Source organism: Canis aureus, chromosome 2, assembly GCF_053574225.1.
Source record: "Canis aureus isolate CA01 chromosome 2, VMU_Caureus_v.1.0, whole genome shotgun sequence".
NCBI lineage: Eukaryota > Metazoa > Chordata > Mammalia > Carnivora > Canidae > Canis > Canis aureus.
Genome location: NC_135612.1, coordinates 79,093,989 through 79,117,399, shown reverse-complemented (window position 1 = coordinate 79,117,399; position 23,411 = coordinate 79,093,989). Strand labels below are relative to the sequence as shown.

At 34.3% G+C, this 23,411-nt stretch overlaps 1 long non-coding RNA gene across 1 annotated transcript; it reads right to left on the bottom strand.

Annotated features, from left to right (window-relative positions):
- Positions 1-1,434: 1,434 nt before the first annotated feature.
- Positions 1,435-8,345, bottom strand: LOC144291049 (uncharacterized). Its single transcript, XR_013358478.1, has 2 exons — positions 8,111-8,345; positions 1,435-1,665 (listed from the first exon to the last, which is right to left on the bottom strand). It is a non-coding gene; the product is annotated as an uncharacterized LOC144291049 (long non-coding RNA).
- Positions 8,346-23,411: the final 15,066 nt, after the last annotated feature.

Here is a 23,411-nt window from a genome sequence, read left to right as displayed (position 1 = left end):
CTTTAGGATGCAAAGAAATGAGAATCTTTGTGTAAGGAGCCTAATATTCTTCTGGAAAGAAGAAGACCTGACACCCTAAGTGCTACCTGAGTTTCAAGTCAAGGAGATAGGATGGTACTGTTGGATATTGCTCTATCCTAAATATTATGGCAGGAAGAGAAAATAAAATGACCCGAAGAGGAGAGTGGTGTGTTGATGACATGGTTTCAGGTAAGTAAGGCATGAAGGTTCGTGATAAGGTCACTGCTAATTTGTGGAATGTCCTTAGAACCCAGAAGTCAGGGCACCTGGGTGGCTCCATGGTTGAGTGTCTGCCTTTGGCTCAGGTCATGATCCCGGGGTCCCAGGGTTAAGTCCCATATCAGGCTCCCCACAAGAAGCCTGCTTCTTCCTCTGCCTATGTCTCTGCCTCTTTCTCTGTGTCTCTCATGAATAAATAAATAAAATCTTAAAAAAAAAAAAAAAAACAGATGTCATTTTACAGTGTGATATGGTGGGGTCTAATAGTCTAATAATTTTGGAGCCTGAGCATATCACACTACTCAGAAGTGGCAGTACATAGAACTGGATTTTGCATGGTTGCTTGCACCCCTAAAACTGTGCAAGCAGAACAGAGGCATACATAGTTCACAGAAGAGGATTCCCTCTTGTTGGGAAATACTTCCTCTCTAGATGACAGACTTTTCCTGTTCCCACACATTTTGGGGTAAATGGGAGTCTGGGTTTCTTGGGTAACTCAAAAATGATTTTTGAACAGGACATTAGTAGCAAGGTATATTTTGGCTCTCTCTGACCAACTAAAAACAAGTGATTAAAAGAGATATAACTAAATTCTATGCTGATTTCATGGGGCAGTTCAAATTTAAGTAAAGTTCTTACAAATTCATCAGTTTATTATTTTAAAATCTTTGCTGAATTGCTTGTGTGTTTTATCTTTCTACTTGGAGAGTGTCCATAGCTTTTTCAGCTTTGGGTCATTAGTATATAACATAATGGCAAACCCCTATAAGACCATTAATTAATATATTTTTAAAAGATTTTTTTATTTATTAGAGAGAAAGAGAGAGAGACAGAGACAGAGACATAGACAGAGGGAGGACCGGGCTTCCTGCAAGGAGCCTGACCCTGAGATCACACCCTGAGCCAAAAGCAGACAGTCAGCCATCCAGCCGTCCCTAATTAACATTTGTTGAATGAATTCAAAGGTAATAGCTATTTTGATTCTCATACTCAGCCTCTGGTCTAGAATATGGCACTATTACTGAGAACTGGCTGTAAGATATTTACAGAAACAACTACATGCTGAGTCAGAATTAGCTTTCCGAAGCAATTAATTCATAATTGATTTTGCAAATTAATAAATAAGTAGATTTCAGTGTGTAAAAACAGATAAACATTTTAATTTTGTTATAACCTGTAACTTGTTACTCTAACTTAAAAGCAGTTAATAGGTAGGAAGATTTATGGCCAACAGGTTAGCCAAGATATTTTTTTTTTTTTAAGAAATTGCATGAATGGCAGCCCCCGTGGCGCAGCGGTTTAGCGCCGCCTGCAGCCCAGGGCGTGATCCTGGAGACCCTGGATCGAGTCCCACGTCGGGCTCCCTGCATGGAACCTGCTTCTCCCTCTGCCTGTGTCTCTGCCTCTCTCTCTCTCTCTGCATCTCTATGAATAAATAAATAAAATTAAAAAAAAAGAAATTGCATGAATGTATTGCTTCTGAAGTTCCTGTAGTATTGTAAAGAAATAGGAGTTATGACTATCCAAAGTGAATGAAGTATCTCTTACAACTCAACAAAAAGAAAACAAACAACCCAGTTAAATAGAGAGCAGAAAACCAGCCTCACCAAAGAAGATATACAGTTGGCAAATAATCCTATGAAAAGATGATCCACATCATAGGTCATTAGGGAAGTGCACATTAAAAAAATGACTAGATATGTGTGTATGTATTAGAGTAACTAAAATTGCAAACATTGGCAACGCTAAATGCTAGCAAGAATGTGGGGCAATAGGAACTCGCATTCTTTGCTAGTGTTAACACAAAAACCTGTTCACGAGTGTTTATTGCAGCTTTATGTGTAATTGCCAAAAGTTGGAAGCAAAAGATGTCTTTAAAAAGAGGAGTACTTAAACTGTGGTATGTATGTATAGCAGAGTGCTATTCAGGAAAAAAAAAAAGGGAAGGGAGGAAGGAAAGAAAGAAAGAAAGAAAAAGAAAGAAAGAAGGAAAGAAAGAAAGAAAGAAAGAAAGAAAGAAAGAAAGAAAGAAAGAAAGAAAGAAGAAAGAAAGAGAGAGAGAGAGAGAGAGAGAGAGAAAGAAAGAAAGAAAGAAAGAGAGAGAAAGAGAGAGAGAGAGAAAGAGAGAGAGAGAGAGAGAAAGAAAGAAAGAAAGAAAGAAAGAAAGAAAGAAAGAAAGAAAGAAAGAAGAAGAAGAAGAAGAAGAAGAAGAAGAAGAAGAAGAAGAAGAAGAAGAAAGAAAGAAAGAAAGAAAGAGAAAGAAAGAAAGAAGAGAAAGAAAGATTATCAAGCTACGTAAAGGGAATTTAAATTTTTGATGGTAATTGAAAGAAGCCAATCTGAAAAGATAACATACTGTATGATGCCAACTGAAATATTTTTTTTAAAAAAGGAAAAACTGTGAAGATAGTGAAAAATGATCTGTGGTTTCTGGGGGCTAGGTGACAGGGGGAGGGGAGAAGGATGGGGGAGCATGAGAGATTTCTAGGGTGGCACAACTATTCTGTATGACACTAATGGTAGATATATATCATCATGCATTTGTCAAAACCTATTGAATGTGTCGCACAGTGAGTGAACTCTAAAGGAAACTAGGAACTTTAGTTATTTTTTTTTTTAATTTTTATTTATTTATGATAGTCACAGAGAGAGAAAGAGAGAGAGGCAGAGACACAGGCAGAGGGAGAAGCAGGCTCCATGCACCGGAAGCCCGATGTGGGATTCGATCCCGGGTCTCCAGGATCGCGCCCTGGGCCAAAGACAGGCGCCAAACCGCTGCGCCACCCAAGGATCCCGGAACTTTAGTTATTAATAATATATCAGTATTGCCTCTTTAATTGCTATAATTGTGTTACGCTACTGTAAGACGTTAACAGTAGGAGTGACTCTATGTGGAAACTCTCAGGCAATCTAAAAAAAAAAATGAATAAAGTCACTTTCTGCCCTTTAGAAATTAGTGTTTTACTTATTGCAGGAAATGGCGAATTACTATTGTTACATCACAGAAACACACACACAGAGGTCTATGTAGGTTTCATTGAGCTGGTGTATAAGCTCTAAAACCGATGAGTTGAAAAATACTAAAAAAAAAAAAAAAAAAAAAAGGATCAGCATGTTCTGGGTAACAGTCAAGATTCCACTGGCATCCAAGAACTGTGGAAAGCATATTTTTCTGTCCAGTGGTTTGCTGTATCCCACAGAACACAAGAATGAGTCTCTCAGTCCAATTAAAGCATTTTGCCATGGAGCTAGCTGTTGAGTATGCTTTTCTGGGACTACATGATAGAACTGAACTAATTACTTCTTTACAAAAAGAAGAAGCCGTATCTACCTGATAGTTTTCATAATTATGAAACAGAAGGTTTACTCTTTTGCTTAAATTACCTGGGTGATATTCATATATTAGTTCGGGCTTGTTTTGCACATATAGGATTGTGTGGGCACATGGGTGAATGTGCGTTAAGGACCAAGGAGCTATGCCCACATCCAGGAACCCCCCCCCCCCCCAGGAATAATGCTGATAATGGAGCTGAAGAGAATTTTAGAAATATAGTCCTGGAAATGGAGGAAATTGAGGAAAGAGAAGAAAGACACAGATAATCTGTAATACACATAATGTAGAATATGTATAATAGGTAACATAATATGTAAATACAATATTCTGTACATTATAGATATAAAAATTACATATGTTAACAGTCTATTTTATATTATATAATATATAAATGTGTATATTTCATATGCTTCAAGTTCATAATTTCTTTCTGACATCTCAAGGGTATTTGCTAGGGGAAAGTCGAGATTTTGAATAATTACCTTTGGCCTCAACTATCCTCCAGTCAAAGTTAATGTGAAGATATCAGACATACAGTTCATCCATTCATACATATAGTACACACAGTTCACAAGTATTAGGCTTTTTTTTTAACATTCTACCATTTGATATTTTATTGAGGGATTCTTCTTTTTTTTTTTTTTTGTTTAAGATTTATTTATCCATGAGAGACAGAGAGAGAGAGAGAGGCAGAGAGACACAGGCAGAGGGAGAAGGAGGCTCCATGCAGTGAGCCAGACGCGGGACTCGATCCCAGGACCCTGGGATTACAGCCTAAGCCAAAGGCAGATGCTCAACCACTGAGCCACCCAGGTGCACCTCTGCCTTCCCTTCTTAATAGTTACAGATTTTACTATTCATTTGGTTTCAAAGAATCCATTCCCTGTGACCAGAGGACATCTTGTGAGATTTCAACAATTCTGAGTCACTGATTTGACCTTTTTTGCGTGAACTGTAAACCAGCTCTTCTCCATCTTTCAGTTTTGCAAGTAGCTATTTCAAATGGTTTTTATTTTTAAAATTTTTTAGAAGTAATATTAAGCAAAATTTTTAAAGATTTTATTTATTTATTCATGAGAGAGAGAGAGAGAGAGGCAGAGACACAGGCAGAGGGAGAAGCAGGCTCCATGCAGGGAGCCCGAGGTGGGACTCGATCCCGGGTCTCCAGGATCATGCCCTGGGCCAAAAGCAGTGCTAAACCACTGAGCCACCAGGGCTGCCCCCTCAAATGGTTTTTGATGTAGGTGAGGTCTATGTTACAATTTCATGAAACCAAAAGTAAATTTTAATGCAGCATTTTATTGACCTTAACTGCCTAAATGTACAAGTGTCTAACTATTATTGTTTTCTGGTAAGTGACAAAAATTCCTTGCAACTTCTACTCTTACTTTCAACTTAAATAAGAACCCCTTCTTAATAGATTAAGCTCTAAACACTTTGGGTATGATGATCACACAGCATTATATGCTATTCTCTCTGGATCCAATACTATTTTATATATTTTAGCACTCCACCAAAATCTTGTTGTTTTGTTAGGACTTTTTGTTAGGACTTTAGCGCATACAGTTTTCTTTAAAAATATGTTGACATTCAGGTTTGAATTTTAAACAGTGGGGAAAACTGTAGATGTAGTTATATAAATCCGTAAATGTAATTATATATGCAAAGAGAACAATCTGCTTCCCTAGTTAGAACCCTGTTGTAAAAACTCATTAATGTTTAACAAATATTTTTACTATCTAAAGCCTAACTACTAGAGAAATGCTATTAATCATATTAACACTATTTATGGTAAAACATTACTCATCTTGTTTGATGAAAGGTAGAGTTTTTGACAGTCTCCAGAGTGTCATCTGATTATGATCATCATCATTCAAATCCGACAGATATTGACATCCATGTTTCAAGAACATACAGCTCCTACTTACTGACACATTCTTTATAACTTTAACAGAAATGTATGAGAGAAGACAGTATCTTAGATGTCTATGACAAAAAGGCAATCATTTTAGAGATAGATCAGCAACATTTCTTCCAAAACAATGCATTCTTGTCTAAGTTAAGAAAAAGTCATTTGGGCTTCTATTTTATAAATGGTTCCCCTGTGAAAAAAATAATAGCAAAAACGTTCCCTGAGTTCACTGGAGTAGAAATCATGGAGAAATTCAAAGGAGCACATGAATTCCTTCCTAATACTATCCAGAGAAGTAACAATGCTAATTTAAGGGGAAATTTTGAGATTTTAGAAGTTAGTTGATATTCACTTATAGTCTGATATAGAGAAAGGTGGGATTTTTCAGTTTTACGGAGATATAATTGGTAAAGTCATAAGATATTTAAAGTGTACATAATAAATAAATAAATAAAGTGTACATAGTGATGATTTGGTATATGTAGACATTGAGAAGGGATTCCTTCCATCTAGTTAATCAACACATTCCAACTCCTCACATATTTCTCTTTTTTTTTTGGTGAGAACATTTTAAGTTCTATACTCCGAGCAAATTTTAAGTATACAATACTGGGTTATCAGCTATACTCACTGTTGTACATTATATTCTCAGACTTTATTAATCTTATTGCAGAAAATGTATACAGTCACATTTAATATACATGCTTTCTACAGCATTGAAGCAGGGAGTTATTAAACCTGGAATAATTTCTGTCAGTCAATTTTTAAAATTCACCTTTCCAGGTTGCCTTGATTTGCTTTAGTTTGGTGCATACATTTTAAGGACCAGTGTGTCCCTGACAATGTTTTATGTACTCCATGTTTGAATATTTAAAAAAAAAAAAAGGGAAGGCATGAACTCTACTAGTAGATGGAGACACAAATAATTGTTTGCTAATGCTACAGGCCAGGAATTGGCAAACATTTGTAAGTCCAGACAAAAATTAGTATTTGTGAGCCATATTTTTCTTGTCACAACTATTCAGCTTCACTATTGTAGATGAAAAGCAATCGTGGACAACACAAAGGATTGAATATAGTTATATTTGAATAAAACTTTATAGATAATGAAATGTGACTTCATGTAATTTTTATCAATCACAAATATCAGTTCTCCTTTTGATCAATTTCTAACTATTTAAAATGTAAAATCCATTCTTAGATTGCAAGCAATATATAGGTGATGGGGTCGATTTGATCCTCAAACTGTAGTTTGCTGACAATATAGACGTGTATATTTTAGAGATGTAAAAAGAGTTTATGTAATTCAGTATACACATGAGATGATAATATTGAATATAGGAACAATTTTGTCATTATTTGAATTGGTAAGAGATGGACTCTTGGAGAAAGAGAGATGATTTGGCACTTGGAGTGTATGATTAGGAATAGAGGACAAAGAGTTGAAAGGCAGTAGAGATAGAAACAAGTTCTTAAGCAAAGGTTAAAAAGCAGAAATGTGTTGGTTATTAGGAACTTATCACCGATTTGGATTTTGAGAGTGCTTATCGATGATTTCTCACTTGTTATTTTACAAATTTCTTATTTATTTTTAGTTTATGCTGATGAGTGATAAAACTCATTTTAATCATTTAATATCAAATACAAATATGCTTCCAGTATATAGATTCATTCTAAAAATATCTGACTTTAATATTCATATTAAATATAAATATTGCATTTCATTTATAGAAATCTTTGTAGAAGGCTCTTTGTCTTTTTTACCATGGTTTGATCTCATCAATCTTTTTTCTGCTTTTGCCTCTAAAAAAAAAAAAAAAAAAAAAAATCTACCGAAAAGCAAACATGCATATAAACAGTATGAAAGTAGTAACTCTTCTGAGGTATAGTTTTAGGACAAACAACCCCCACTTGGCATGAGCTTCAAAGATATTGCATTTCTATTATGACTTCTAAAATGAGAACATGACAACTTAGTGAATAGAAATTCCTCTGTGAATATCATACATCCTGCATAAAAACTGTGTCTTTAAATAAATCTCTAAGCAATTGTTTTGAAAGAAAAACTCAGCAGTTGTGTGGCACTGATAAAAATAATCAGCCAATTAAGAGAAATCTTACCTTCTTTCACCAACTGAACACAGCATCAGGTGAGCAAATCGAATCATGAGCCCCTCAAGGTGATAGCATTTGAGTTTTTATATTGTAAGTGGTCACGATGAAAAATTTTAATTCTCAAGTCTAATTTGTTAGTGCAGGATATAGAGAATATTTTTTCAGAACCTAATAGGAACACTAGCTGTAATGTTATAAAAAATGGTTTGGTAGTATCATACTTGAACAAATGTTTCCAGGCCAATATATTTATTGAAAGTAAAAGGATAACAAATTATTCATATTTTGAACAGCATGACTAAAGAGCAATGATAGATAGAATTCCTGTTTTCAGAAACTGTTTCATTTAAGTCTGTGCACAGCTATAAAATTTTTATGCCAGGTTTCACACCCATATAGCATGATCCAAGGGCCCACACTCATCATCACTGTGTGCAATATTCATTATTCCAGAAGTTAAGTTATACCAAGTAGTTCATCCATGTAAATTTTCCTTCTGAAATACTCACATAGCAGACATTCTGGGAATTTGCTGCAAACAGTACTGAATCTGATCAATTCCTGCTTCATTTACATTTTGAATTCTATTTGTGTTGAGAGAGAAATATTTTGAAGTTGAAATAATATGGTAAGAGTGTGAAAGTTGAAGAAATAAATGGTCTTAGCGAAAAGAGCAAATAGTATGTTGAGAAAAATGAAGGACATAATCTTCCCGAACATTTTCCAATCATTCAATAATTTCACTAGGGGGTAAGAGACATTCAAAATTCTATGATGATATAGTTGTCTGGGTGATATCAGGATGTTCTCACTGTAATACTAGGACTCTGAGTCACCGAGACACTGCAATGTTCTCCATTGGTGTCAAAGTACTTATGAAACTATTACTAGCTGATGGCCAGGCAGGTCAACTGTCAAGTCTTTCTGACATAAAAATAAGCCCAGCTTGAGGCAAAGAATAAAGATATTGTTAGCTTTTTTTTTTTTTTAACTACTAATACAGCTGTCAATGTAGTGTCCTGAGCCCATTTTCTTTTTTACCTTCTTGTAAAGAGTAGATTACTTTCTCAAGAAAATGATAAATGACCTAAAAATACTAACTTCACTTTAGTCACAGGATTCACATGTAGTAAGTATTCATGTATTTGTGCATGTGTTAATGATTTAGTCCCTTAAAAATAGATGCTTCTTGTTGATGTCTGTGGAAGTATTTGACTAATATATCTGAATGAATTTAAACTGTAGAAAACTGATCCTAAGTAGTTAGCACCAACAATCTCAAACCATTCTGGGATTATTCCAGATTTCTGGGTAGGACTTTGGGGAGGTACCTGCATTCTGGTAAGTCCTATATTCTTCTATATTCAATGCTGCATACTCAAAAATTTATTTTTATTGAGATATAATTGACATAGCATTGCATAAGTATAAAGTATACAATGTGTTGATACATTTATATACGGCAATATGATTATCACCATAACATTACCTAACACCCCTGTTACTTCATATAATTATCATTTATTTTTTATGGTAGGGACAATTAAGATGTAGTCTCTCAGCAACTTTGGAGTTTATAATGTTGTATCATTGTCTGTAATCATTTTGCTGTACATTAGATCTCCTGGGCTTATATCTACTGGCTATAAATTTGTGCCCTTAAATGACATCTTCCTAATTCCCCTACCCTCTAGTCCCTGGTAACTACCATTCTACTCTGTTTTAACGAGTTCACCTTTTAGATTCCACATAAAAGTGATACCAAATAGCATTTGTCTATGTCTGACTTAAATCACTTTATAATGTCTTAAATCTTTACTTTTTCCAGTATCATAGATGCTATACAAAAAGCAATATAGCTTTTATTATATATTACATTACATAATTATATGTTTTACATATTTTTGCAAAAATACATGATATAATTACCTGTATAACATAAAAATTAGTTCACATTGACTACTAAATTGTTCATTTACACTTCACTTTATGTACAATTCAGAAAGTTTTTTAACAGCCAAGCCTCTACACACAGTTTTCCTTGACTTCTCTGAAGGAACTTTTCTGATATATCTAGTTGAATGCCAAGTGGAAATGAACTGGTTCAAATTGTTCTTTATAGCATTTAGTTTATTATTGAAACTCAGAACATTTTTAAATGATAACAAGAGTAACAATGTCCTCTCCCTTGTTTCCCCCACCACCCGTAGTGGATGCATTACAAGACCCAGTCTCACAGCCCAAATTACTTGGATCATGGCTCTTTGTTTTCATGCTCTGGCATTGTTCTCTCACTAAATTCATTGGCATGTTGGCAGTTCTTCCCATCAGAAGATATGGAAATTGGCTTTTTTGCATGTCATTCTTAAGCTCTGAAAAATAACTTCACAGCAAACCCATCCAAAAGATCCTAATTTCTGCTATTTTGATCAAGAAATTCAGTTTGAAGTAAAAAAAAAAAAAAATGTTAACCTTTTCTCAAAGGAGAAAAAAATGTCAACACATGAAACCTGGAGGTTTTACTCGGCCCCAGTGTCTTGAGATGTTATTCAATTTCTATGTCTAGTGTTATAAATCATAGAGACATTTATCTTTCCATTCCAGCAGATCAGCAGAAAGCTGAAGGGAAGCTTTTACATTATTGCAAATTCCCAATAGTTTCACCATAATAAACCTTTGTCCACTGAAAATCTCTATTGCTTTCTTCCACAGTTTAACATGGTTGCATTATCTAATTCAGGCAGTGGCTCTTGGGATGGGGCATTGCACTTATTATTTTATTTTATTACTTAAGGGTAATAGTTAATATTCCTAGAAAGCATATTCACATTTCAAAATTAAAATATTTTACATTTTATTTTAGATATTATAAATACATCTTCTGAAAAATATAATAAAACTGTAGCATATAAATCACAAGTTTAACACATGTATACCCTTTCCCAGTGTTCTGATATTAAGCTAAAATATTTTTAATACTTATATAGTGGTGTCATGCAATTCAGGCTTCTAATCATATTAGAACAAAAACAGACTCCATTAGCTCAACTTGCAGCTCTGTCACAAGGCCTATATGTGGATTTTAAAAAATGAGGTCTTGTCTCATTCTATGTAGATGGTTGAATAATGTATTTCATATTACTAAAGGTGTTGTTGGAGTTACTGGTATTTAGTTCATTACCAGGACTCACAAACACAAATTTTACTCAGTTTCCTGACATCTCTTTAGATAGTGAGAAAAATATGTAAAGAATCCATGTAATGAAATGAGACTGTTATTGCTGACAGGTACTTAAACTCCAAACTCCATTGTAATCCTCTGGTAGCATAACATTAAGAAGGTGGAAAACTAATTCAATTAATTATAATGAGAGTGACTAATATTTATTGAAAGTTGTGTTCCAGACACTGTACTTATTCTGCATCTCACTTAATCTTTATAGCAACTGCATGAAGTGTTACTGTCACCATTTTACAGATCTAGAAACTGAGCATAGGAGATTTATTGACTTAGACAAGATTATTTTGCTAAGAGGCAATAAATATAAGATTCTAATTCAAGTAGTCATGCTCAATGGCCCATGCAGAGAAAATACAGAAATGGTTTAAGTGATTTCTAAAACCTAAAAAGATTTAGTAGTTTCCTTTTATTTTTTTTCTTCAGTGAGTTCATACCAGTATTGAAGTCCTCTGTATTTTACCTCTCTCATGTCAAACTAAGTTCCAGATAACCCCCTCAGGGTTATAGCAAGCCAAAAGGCATTTCCTCCATTTAAGGATAATTCATTTTCCGTCAGCTGTAATAGGCATACATCGTTGTATTGTGCTTCACAGATATCACGATTTTTCCGTATTGAAGGTTTGTGGCAACCCTGTATCAAACATGTCAGTGCATTTTTTTTCAATAGCACTTGCTTACTTCGTGTCTCTGTGCCACATTTTGATAATTCTCACAATATTTCAGACTTTTTCATTAGTATATTTGTTATGGTAATCTGTGATCAGTGATTATGACTTGCTGAAAGCTCAGATGATGCTTGACATTTTTTAGCAATAAAGGCATCTACATTTTTTAGACATAATTCTATTGTACATTTAATAGGCTATGGTAAAGTATAAACAGATTTCATTTGACTTGCTTCATTGTGGTATTTGCTTTATTGCAGTGAACTGGAACCACACTTATAATATCTCTGAGGTGTGCCTATATAGAAAAAATAATTAGATTGTTTCTTTGTGTTATTATTGCAATTAAAAACACTAGTGTTGAGATAAGACTGTATAGCAAAATATCTATATACCTCCAAGAGTATTTGTTAATGTAGAATTTTAGAAACCAAGGGGCAGGTAAAAATTGTAAAGAAAATACTGCTAAATAGTTCCAAATTTCTCTGCATAAAGCTCTGTAACTGTTTACGCTTTCACTAATGGCCCTTGAGTATGCCTGATACCCTCATTCATCATTAACATTTCTTTAAGATATTCATACTAGCTAGGTGAAAAATTGCATAGTATTTTAAATTGTCATTGCTTTTAGTGGTTGGTTAAATTGAACATTTTCCCATTCATTTGCCATTATTTTTTCTCTAATTAGTAATAATCTAGTAGGCTCTGTTGTACTAACACCCACCTATCCTTCAAATTCATGTCCAATTGAGAGAATTTTCACAAACCTTTCAGTTTTATTCCAGCTTTCATCTTCATTGTAATAGCTTGCTCTGAAATGCTTTTGCTTTTCCTTGTTTGTATCACCGAAAGTGACATAATCACATAATTATATACCCATTTTTATTGGTACTTAACTTGTATTCTAATAGATAACGTTTATACATTACTTTTTTCTTTTCATGGTGTCTGATGGACACCAATAAGCACTTTTTAAATGAATTAAATGTATTTGATATGTATATTTAAATTGATGTGTTCTGGAGGCTAGGATATTGAAAGAAATCTTTACCCTCTTGAAAATGAACTAACATTTTGTTGTTATTGTGGTTGTGGTTGTGGTTATGATTTCAGTGTCATTTCACCTCATTATATTTTCCTAAAACGTAGTTATCTATAAATATCCATTACATGTCTTTAGTTTATTCTATCATTTAGAATCCAAGTAGTCAGGTTTCAGAGTCCTCAGTCTTCATAAATGAATTTTCTGCCTTCCTAAATTGAATCAAGAATATGATTGTTGGAACGCCTGGGTGGCTCAGTGGCAGAGGAAGCGTGATCCCAGGGAACCAGGATAGAGTCTTTCATCGGGCTCCCCGCAGGGAGCCTGCTTCTCCCTCTGCATCTGTCTCTGCCTCTCATGAATAAATAAATAAAATCTTCTTTAAAAAAAGAATATGTGATTGTTATTATTTCATAGATAAGGAAATTTAGTCTTAAGTTGAAGCAACTAATTTACACCTTAGTTAATAGAACAGGAAATCAAAGTGCGGTATACCTAACTCCATGCTGTACTGTACTCTCTTGTTTACTTTTTTATGTATTTTGTCAGCTTAAATTGAGGGTGATTCCACTGAGAACTGAGATTAACTAAAATTAGACCCTAATGGACTCAGCTGCTACAAATTATAACTGTAACTTAGAGGGTAATAATTTAGTTTGTTTTTATAGTCACACCCACCTCTAATATAATTATCACTTTCATAAGCCAAGGTGTTCGTTGGCCATTGGAGCACAAGAGCCAGTTGTTAATAATGTGTGCATAGAACTTCATGCATGTGAGAAATTGGTACTGAATCTAGCTTTTTTTCTTTTCATTGTTTTTAACAGCTGCACACTAGTGAATAAGGATTTTTTTTTTGTAAAACTTGCAAAAAAAAAGAATTACACTAAGACTTCATGATCATTAGCATATTAGTCACATTCAGAGGTACTAGCGGTTAGAATTTCAACGTATGGATTTTGAGGTGAGGTGGGTACAATTCAATGCATAATAGTCCTCTATCTCCATTAAAACCATTCTTTTCCATTAGATAACCACTCCCAACAGTTTGATTTCAAATTCAGACAGTGCTGTTCCACAACCAGAATACATGGCCACTATTCAACCTATCTTCTAAATCAGATACACACATACACATACAACATACATATACATGTAAATATATGTACTGTAGTATATAATTGCATAAATATTTCAGTGAGCATTGAGAAAATTGATCACATTTGTTTAACTGTTCATACTGGTTTTAGATATATAGCTTTTTGGTAAGAACATATGAACTGGGACACCTGGGTGGCTCAGTGGTTAAGTGTCTGCCTTTGGCTCAGTGCATGATCCTGGGGTCCTGGGATCAAGTCCCCTGTCAGGTTCTCTGTGGGAACCCTGCTTCTCCCTCTGCTTGTATCTCTGCTTCTCTCTATGTCTCTCATGAATAAATAAAATCTTAAAAAAAAAAAAAAAGAAAAAAGAAGATCATATGAACTGTATAATTTGGCATGCATCGATTTATTTTTGCTGGTCAAAGTACATGCTCGATTACTGTATACTAAAATTTATGAGCAATGTTAATTGCTAACCATGTAGTTTCTATCCTCGATTATATTTTGTAATTGTTTATTTGATTGATTTGAAAAAAAATGTAAATATCTTCTACTACTCTGAATTTTTTTAAAAAGATTTTATTTATTTATTCATGAGAGACAGGGAGAGAGGCAGAGACACAGGCAGAGAGACAAGCAGGCTCCATGCAGGGATCCCGATATGGGACTTGATCCTGGGACTCCAGGATCATGCCCTGGGCTGAAGGGAGGTGCTCAACCGCTGAGCCACCCAGTCATCCCAATTTTGAATTTTTAAATTTACTTTATATTCCTATAGTTTTCTTATATACTAAGACACCATATTATCAAGGATGAAGAGTTTTGCCATCTATAAATTATTGGCAATAATTTTATAATAAAATATAAAACACCTATTTAATTAAATATCATGTTATATTTTTGTCTGACTAGACTGTATCTGTATCTAATATCCTTTGGCCACTCATCTTGTATATTCTATTCAACTCTTACTTTGAGATAATCATGTTTTTGGTTGTTTTTTTTTTTAATTTTATTTATTTATTCATGAGAGACATGGGGGGTGGGGGGAGTGCGGGGCACAGGCACAGGCAGAGAGAGAAGAGGGCTCCATGCAGGGAGCCTGAGGTGGGACTCGATCCTGTGTCTCCAGGATCAGGCCCTGGGCTGAAGGCAGCGCTAAACTGCTGAGCCACCGGGCTGCCCTTTTGGTTGGTTTATTATAAGCACTATATATTTTGAACCCCTGGATCTTCCCTCCCTTAAAATACTTAGGCATACGTATCTCTACATTAGGACGTGTAGCCTACTCACCTTACAGTGACAACTTAAACATTTCTTATGTCAATCTATTTGTTTTGTCTTTAATATTTGTTATGATTTTCCCATTTTTCATTTGTCTTGAGGAGGATTAATTCTGCTTTTTTTTCTAAGACATCCTCTTTATTCCCCCCTAGATGATCAGAAGTTACATATTCTATTTTTTTTCTCATAGTTACCCTTAATTTGCTACTCTATGTATTTATTTATTTTGGTCTGAAGGGCAGAGAGAGAATCTTAAGCAGTCTCCATGCTGAGCGTGGAGTCCAACACAGGGCTTGATCTTGCAACCTTGAGACCATGACCTGAGCTGAAATCAAGAGTTGGTTGCTTAACCAACTGAGCCACCTAGGTGCCCCATAATTTTTTTTTCAAATAAAAATTGTATATTTAATACTAGCTTGTAGAATTGATCAAAGTCTGAACTCATCAATTCCTCTAGAAATAGACTTTTAAACATATTTCTACTCTTCCCACTCCTTGCCATTGCTTTAAGCTACTGTTTTCCACATTGTTAGGAATTTTTCTATATAATTTCTAAACAATTTGACTTAAGCTTCACAAAAATTAAGAGATTTTGATGCATAGATAATATTTCCTGGTTAAGCTTACAAATCTTTCCAATATTTTACTTTTTCTTTTATTTATATTAATTTTTCAAGTTATTAGACTTTCTCCAGTGGCTGTCATTGAGTGTGTGTGTAGGGGTAGTTTTGTAGAAGTCAAGTGGATGCATTCAAAATAAAATCTACAGTTCTACCAGACATTTTGGAGAGTCCAAAACAGGAAAAGAAGAAGCCAGAGGCAAAGAAGCAATAGAGCTTGCATTCTTGCAGCTACAAAATTAAGGAGAGCTTGGGAACATGATCAGACCAGAAGAGGCAGGACTGTGCATGTCTTACCCTCACTTCCTTTGACAACAAGACTTCCTTCCATCATATAAAAAATTTTAAGAAGAACAAGCACCAGTACAAGAAGTACATAGTAACTGGAGCGGTAGATCTTATCCTGACCATACTGAAGACCAATTAAGTCAAACTTGTAGGACTGAGACCCCGAAATCAGTGTAATTTAACTTTTCCAGTGATCCTAGAATACAGCAAGTTTGAGAACTCCTGAAAAAAAGAGCACACCAGAAGATTTGGAAGAGAAATTCAGGAATTCTTGGGGTGGGGGATGACAGGGGTGATATGACAAAGAGAACATGGTTGAGTCATGTACAAGAAGATTAGCTTAAAGCTGTTGTGCTCTGGAAAGCATCTGACTACTGCTCACCTGTTGAAACTCCAGTTGCAGCTGGCAAAGTATTGTAGGCAATAATGATATAGTTAGATACACACAAAGTGCCTTGCTGCTATTTCAAATCATTATCATCATTCCTTGAAAGAGAAAAACATGCTCTGGTGATAAAGGTCCATTTCCTGAGGATACACTCTATTTTAGCATGGCTTCACAGAAAGCCTGGCACCTTGCTTTCAGACTCTTTTTTGCTATTCTTTTTATTTTTTTATTTAAATTCACTTTGCCAACATGTAGTGTAACACCCAGTGCTCATCTCATCATGTGCCCTCTTTAATGCCTGCCACCCACTTAATCTATCCCCCACCCATCCCCCCTTCTGCAACTCTTTGTTTCCCAGAGTTAGGAGTCTTTCATGGCTTGTCTTCCTCTCTAATTTTTCTTGCTATTCTTTTTTTTTTTTTTTTAATTTTTATTCATGATAGTCACACAGAGAGAGAGAGAGAGGCAGAGACACAGGCAGAGGGAGAAGCAGGCTCCATGCACCGGGAGCCCGATGTGGGACTCGATCCCGGGTCTCCAGGATCGCGCCCTGGGCCAAAGGCAGGCGCTAAACCGCTGCGCCACCCAGGGATCCCTTTTCTTGCTATTCTTAATGTCACTGAATAATCTAGGTGGGGGAGTAGGAGTAAAAACGTGAGCCATGAGAGTACCCAGATCAGTGATTTGTTTCTAATAAGTTTACAGGTGATAAACCTTTTTCATGTAAGTATTTGTGGTTTGGACTCACTTTTTTTTTTCTTTTTCAAGTTTTTATTTAAATTCTAAGTAGTTAACATACAGTGTAATATTAGTTTCAGGTGTAGAATTTAGTGATTCATCATTTATATAGAACACTCAGGGCTCATCACAGCAAATGCACTCCTTAATCCGCAGCATCTTTTTAAGCACCCCTAGCCCCCCCACTTTCCCTCTGGTAATTAATAATTTGTTCTGTATAGTTTAGTCTGTTTCTTGTTTTGCCTCTCTTTTTCCCCCTTGCCATGGTCTTTTGTTTCTTAAACTCTACGTATGGCTGAAATCATATGGTATTTGTCTTTCTCTGCCTTATTTTGCTTAGCATAATACTCTAGTTCCATCCAAGTTGTTGCAAATGGCAAGATTTCATTCTTTATGGCTCAGTAATATTCCATGGTTTGTGTGTGTGTGTGTGTGTGTAGTGTGTGTACCACTTCTTTATCCATTCAGTAGTTGATGAACATTTGGGCTCTTTCCATAATTTGGCTATTGTTGAAAATGCTTCTATAAACATAGGGGTGCATGTATCTCTTAGCATTAGTATTTTTGTATCCTTTGAGTAAATAGTAGTGCCATTGTTGAGTCATAGGGTGGTTCTATTTTTAACTTTTTGAGGAACCTCCATACTGTTCTCCAGAGTGGTTGTACCAGTTTACATTCCCACCAACAGTGCAAGAGGGTCCCCTTTCTCTGCATTCTAACTCCTGTTGTTTCTTGTGTTGTTAATTTTAGCCATTCTGGTTGATATGAGGTGATATATTATTTTAGTTTTGATTTATATTTCCCTGATAATGAGTGATGTTGAACATCTTTTCATGTGTCTGTTAGCCAATAATGAAGCAATAGGAAGAAAAATCAAGGAATCAATCCCTTTTTACAGTTGTACCCCAAACCATAAAATATGTAGGAGTAAACCTAACCAAAGAGGTAAAACATCTGTACTCTGGACCTACTTTTCTTTTTCTTTTCTTTTACTGTAAATATTGTATCATTTGCATACACTGAAATGCAAATATAATTTTGTTATTCTTTTAATTTGAAACTATTTCAGAATTCTAGAAAGTTACATGTACTGTAGGAAGAATTTTTTTTCCTGGATTATCCTAATGCTAAGTTGCCAGGATGAAATCCTAGCACCCTCAAATACATTAGTATATTATTCTATAAATATGAACATTCTTATTGCAATATAAATATTCAAATAAGGAACTTAACATTAGGACAACTCTATCATAACAAAATACCAAATACTGATTAACAACAGAAATTTATTTTATCATAGTTCTAGAGTCTGGAAGATAGGGTACCAGCATGGTCAGATTCTAGTGACAGCTGTCTTCCTGGATTGCAGAAGGCCATCTTCTCACTGTCATCACATAATGGGGGGAAAACGAGAGAGGGAGAGATGTCTGTGGTTTCTCTTATGAAGCATTAATCTCATAACGAGGGGCTCTTCATGAATTCATTTAAACCTAGTTATCTCCCAGAGGACCCATTTCCAAATACTGTCATTTAGTGGTTAAGGCTTCAACATGGTGAATTCTGCAGGGACACAATTTAGTTCAAGCAATAACTCACATCAAGCTCTCGTAGACCATTCAATTTTTACCAGTACATTCTAGTAAGTCATATCTTTAAACGCAAAATAGTGCATTTCAGATTCAAGCATTTCACTTAGTTGGCATGTTTCTTTAATTCCTTCAATCATAAACAGTTCCTCAGTCTTTGACTTTCATGATCTTGATGTTTTTAAAGATTACAGGTGAGTTATTTTGTAAAAAATTCTTCAATTTGAAGTTATCTTATGTTTCTTCATGGTTAATTTCAGGTTAGACATTTTAGGAAGGAATATCAGGGAAATTGTGCTTTTTCTTTCCACTGAATTTTCTCAGGCATCCTAACAGACATTTAATCCTCTCCTACATATGCACTTCATCAGTGATGAAGGTGATGTTCACCAGCTTTGCCATTCAAAGTGTCCACATTTTCCCTTTATAATTACCAATTATTTTGTTAGAGATGCCTTTGAACTACACGAGTATGCACTTCTTCCACAAATGTCTAATTTATTCTATTTAATTTTATAAATACAAAATCATTGTTTCCCATTTCATTGAGTTAAAACTTATTGAATATTTATTTTGATGCTAAAAATCTTCTGTATTTGGCAGGTATGTGGACTTTTTAAAGATGAGCTCTTTTTGCTTTTGACATCTTCTTGTCATTCCTTGGTTCTTAACCTCCTTTATTACCAGATATTCTATATTGGGAATTAGCCTTTTCCAAGGAACCCTGGTTTCTTATGGTGAAGCATAATGTTTAGGAACAAGATGTGCATCCTAGTTGTACTCTCATTGCCATCACAGCAGCGCTTCTCTAGAGACCTCTGCACACACCAAACTCAGGAATGTGTGTGCGCGTGTAGATATGTGCAAACACCACATTAATATAGTTCTATTCTTTTCCATACTTCTAACTCCCTTCTTCATCAGTGAGAAACCTGTTTTCCATTATTATTGATAACATTTACTTGTTTACAACCAGTGTCCCTGTAGAGAACCAATCTTCTATCATCACAACTGCTCGCTCCCCTGGGCTGTTGCTGTGCTCACCACACTCAGGCTTTACTACCCGGTGCAGAGCCACTGCTGCCTGGATGACCTTCTCAACTCATTCAGACTCTGGTGTTCTGCAATATGCTCCCCACCACCACCACCCTCATCTACAGTCCATCTCAAATTGATTTTGGTGTATATGTGAAGTTGGGTTCAAGGTTATTTTTTTCCATACAAGTATCCATTTGTTCCATAACCATTAATTAAATAGTACTTACTTCTCCAATAAATTACACTGGAAGCTTTGTTTAAAATTATGTTATATGAGCATAGATCTATTTGTGGAATATTTGTTCTAGTCTGTTAATACATTTTCTTTCCTTTTTATAAATACTTAATGTAGCTTTGTAGTTGTAACATTTTAGTAAGTACTAAAACCAGATAATGTAAATTTTTAAATTTTCTTGTTAAAGTTTGTTAAGATACTTAATATTCTTTGTGTTCCCTTATAAATTTTATGATCAGATCGTCCTCTTTTAAAAATAAGGAAAAAAAATTCTCCATTTAGGGAGAAATGGTATCTTAACATAAGTGTTTTCTTTTTTTTTTTAATTTATGATAGGCACACAGTGAGAGAGAGACAGGCAGAGACACAGGCAGAGGGAGAAGCAGGCTCCATGCACCGGGAGCCTGACGTGGGATTCGATCCCGGATCTCCAGGATCGCGCCCTGGGCCAAAGGCAGGGATCCCAACATAAGTGTTTTCTAATTTATTTAGATCTTTAATTTCTCTCAACATTTTAAGCATTTTTAAGGCAGAGATATTGCTTATCTTTCATTTCATTTATGTCTAATATTCGAAGTGTTTTGATTTCACTATAAATTTTATTTTTTAGGGTTTCAGTAACTATTATCAGTATATGGAAATAGTTGAATCCTATAAGCTTGCTGAAATTACGTATTTGTAGTAGTTTACATATAGATTTCCTTGGATATTTTATATATACAATTGTTCCTTTTAAAAACAATGAAAATTTTACCTTTTTCTGTTATGTAAATGTTCTTTTGTTATCTTATTGCACTGGCTAGAAACTCCAGCACAATGTTTAGTAAAATGGAGAGAGTGGACATTTTTGTCTTTTTCTTAATATTATGGGAAAACATTCAGTTATTTATGTGTAATAAAATCTTTGTTTTAGATTTTCGCAGATATCCTTTATTTATTAAAGAAGTTGCTTTCTGTTTCTATTTTCAGAGTATGTATCATTCACTGATACTGATTTTGTAAAATTTTTTGGCTTCTATTGAGATGATTTGTTTTTCCCCTTTATCCTCGTGAATTACAATGATTGATTTTTCCATTTTTTCCTGTTAGGTCAACCTTGAATTACTGGGGTAAGCCCCACTTAGTCATGATGCAATATTCTTTTAAGATATTTCTGGATATGATTTACTCTAACTATGCATTTGCTTTTATGAGATGTAGTGATACTAATATTCATTTCATGTTTTCACCTCATCAACTTTTGGTGTCAGAATTATGTGGGCCTCATAAAACAAGTTGAGACGTATCTCTCCACTCTTAAATTTTTTTTTTCATAAGGGTGTATGGAAGCTTGTTTTATTTCTCTCTTAAATGCTGACATAATTCCCTGCTAAAGTCATCTGGTTCTGAATCATCTTGGTAGAGAAATTTTTATTTACAAATTTATTCTAATGGAAAAAGTATTTTTCATATTTTCTATTTCTAAGTGTTTTAGAAAGTTATATTTATCACATAATTTGTCATTCTCTTCTAAATTGCCAAAATGGACTATAAAATTAATCATGATATCTTCCTATTATCCTTCTAATATTTTTAAGATCTGTAGTGATATCCGTTTAAAATATTGGCATTTAAAAAAAAATAAATAAAATAAAATATTGGCATTTTATGTTTTTCTTTTATTTATCTATGAGCTTCTCAATTTCATTAATCTTTGCAAGGATCCAGCTTTTTTTCATATTTTTGTTTTCTGTTTCATTGATTTCTGCTTTTACGTGAATCATTTCCTTTCACCTACTCTCTTTGAATTAATTTGCTCTTCTTTTCCAATCTTCTTGAACTTAAAGCTTGCATCTTAAATTTTCTGCCATGTTTTATTTCTAATATATTCTTTGCTCCAAGCACTGCTTTAGAAATGTGAAAAGGATTTGTATGGTGCTTTTTTTGTTTTTCCATCATCAATCATTTACATTTAAAAATAAGTGTTGTGGTTTTTTTTTTTTTTTGGTTTCTTATCTGACCTATAGATCTCAGTGTTTTGACTTAACTTCGAAATATATTTTTTCTGATTATATTATGATATTTGTTACTTCTGATGTAATTGAAGTGTTAAAAACATACTTTGTGATTTCAGTTTTTTGTTTTTGTGTTATACAATTTTTTTGAATTTATTAAGACTTGCTTTCATATGACTCCATAACATCTATTTTGGGTAAATGTTTTATTAACACTTAAAAATATGCATTGATTATAATGTTATATATTTATCCTAGGTAAAAAAACCTTCTTCTTCAGTCTCCTATATTCTTACTGCTTTTGGTCTACAGTTTCTGTTAATTATTGAGAACAATGTATTTTCTTTTTTTTTTTTTAATTTTTTTATTTATTTATGATAGTCACACAGAGAGAGAGAGAGAGGCAGAGACACAGGCAGAGGGAGAAGCAGGCTCCATGCACCGGGAGCCTGATGTGGGATTCGATCCCGGGCAGGCGCCAAACTGCTGCGCCACCCAGGGATCCCGAGAAAAATGTATTTTCTTTAAAAAAAAAAAATTTACTCACTTTACAGAGAGAGAGCATAAGCAGGAGCAGCAAGCAAAGGGAGAGGGAAGCAGAGTGAGGGAGGGAAGCAGGCTCTCCTCTGAGCAGGGAGCCTATTGTGGGGCTCAGTCCCAGAACCCTGGAACCATGACCTGACCCAAACAAAGGCAGATGCTTAGCCAACTGAGCCACCCGGGTACCCCGAGAGAAATGTATTTTCATCTACAACTATGATTGAGACTTGTATACTTTTTCTTTAAATGTTCAATTTATGTATTCTATAACTATATTAACTGCACATATATTTAGAAGTGTATCTCCTTAATAAATTGATTCTTCTATTATTTGAAAATTATTTATCTCTTTAATATTCTTCATTTTTTCACTTTAAAATCATCTCTGATAACAACTACATTTTTTATTAGTTGTATTGTTTGCATAGAGTATCTTCTCTTCTCAAATACTCCCTTTAACTTCATTTGTTTTCCTATATCTAAATTAAGTCTCTTTAAACAATATATAATAGGATCTCTGCCTTATTTAGGAAATCTGATTATTTCTATCTTTTAAATTTTCATTTAATTTATTTAGAAGTGAAATGAATGTTTTTTTTTTTTTAGTTGAGGCACATTTTTAAGTTCTTCCATTAATTCTTTGATAGTTTTTTTTTTCCTTTTCTACATTCTATTGCATTATCAAAATATAAATGTGCTTTATTTTGTCATATCTGTTGACTTTTTAGCCATACTTGTCAAATTGTTTTTTAGTGGATATATGCACTATTAACATATCACATCTCACCTTAATATATGAGCTGCTCATGAATAGTATAAGAATCTTGCAATAGTGTAATTGTATTTATACACCTTATGCTTTTTGTGCTATTGTGGTCATACATTTTACTCTTACCATTTTTTAAGCCCTGTAGTACATTTTAATTATATTTGTTTTAAGTAGTCAATAGTCTTTAAATAAATGTGATCTCATACGTTTGTTCAGTTTCCTCATATATTTTTTTTAACTTTGTGAAGGTAACTTTCCTTCCTGCATGCACATACAATATTA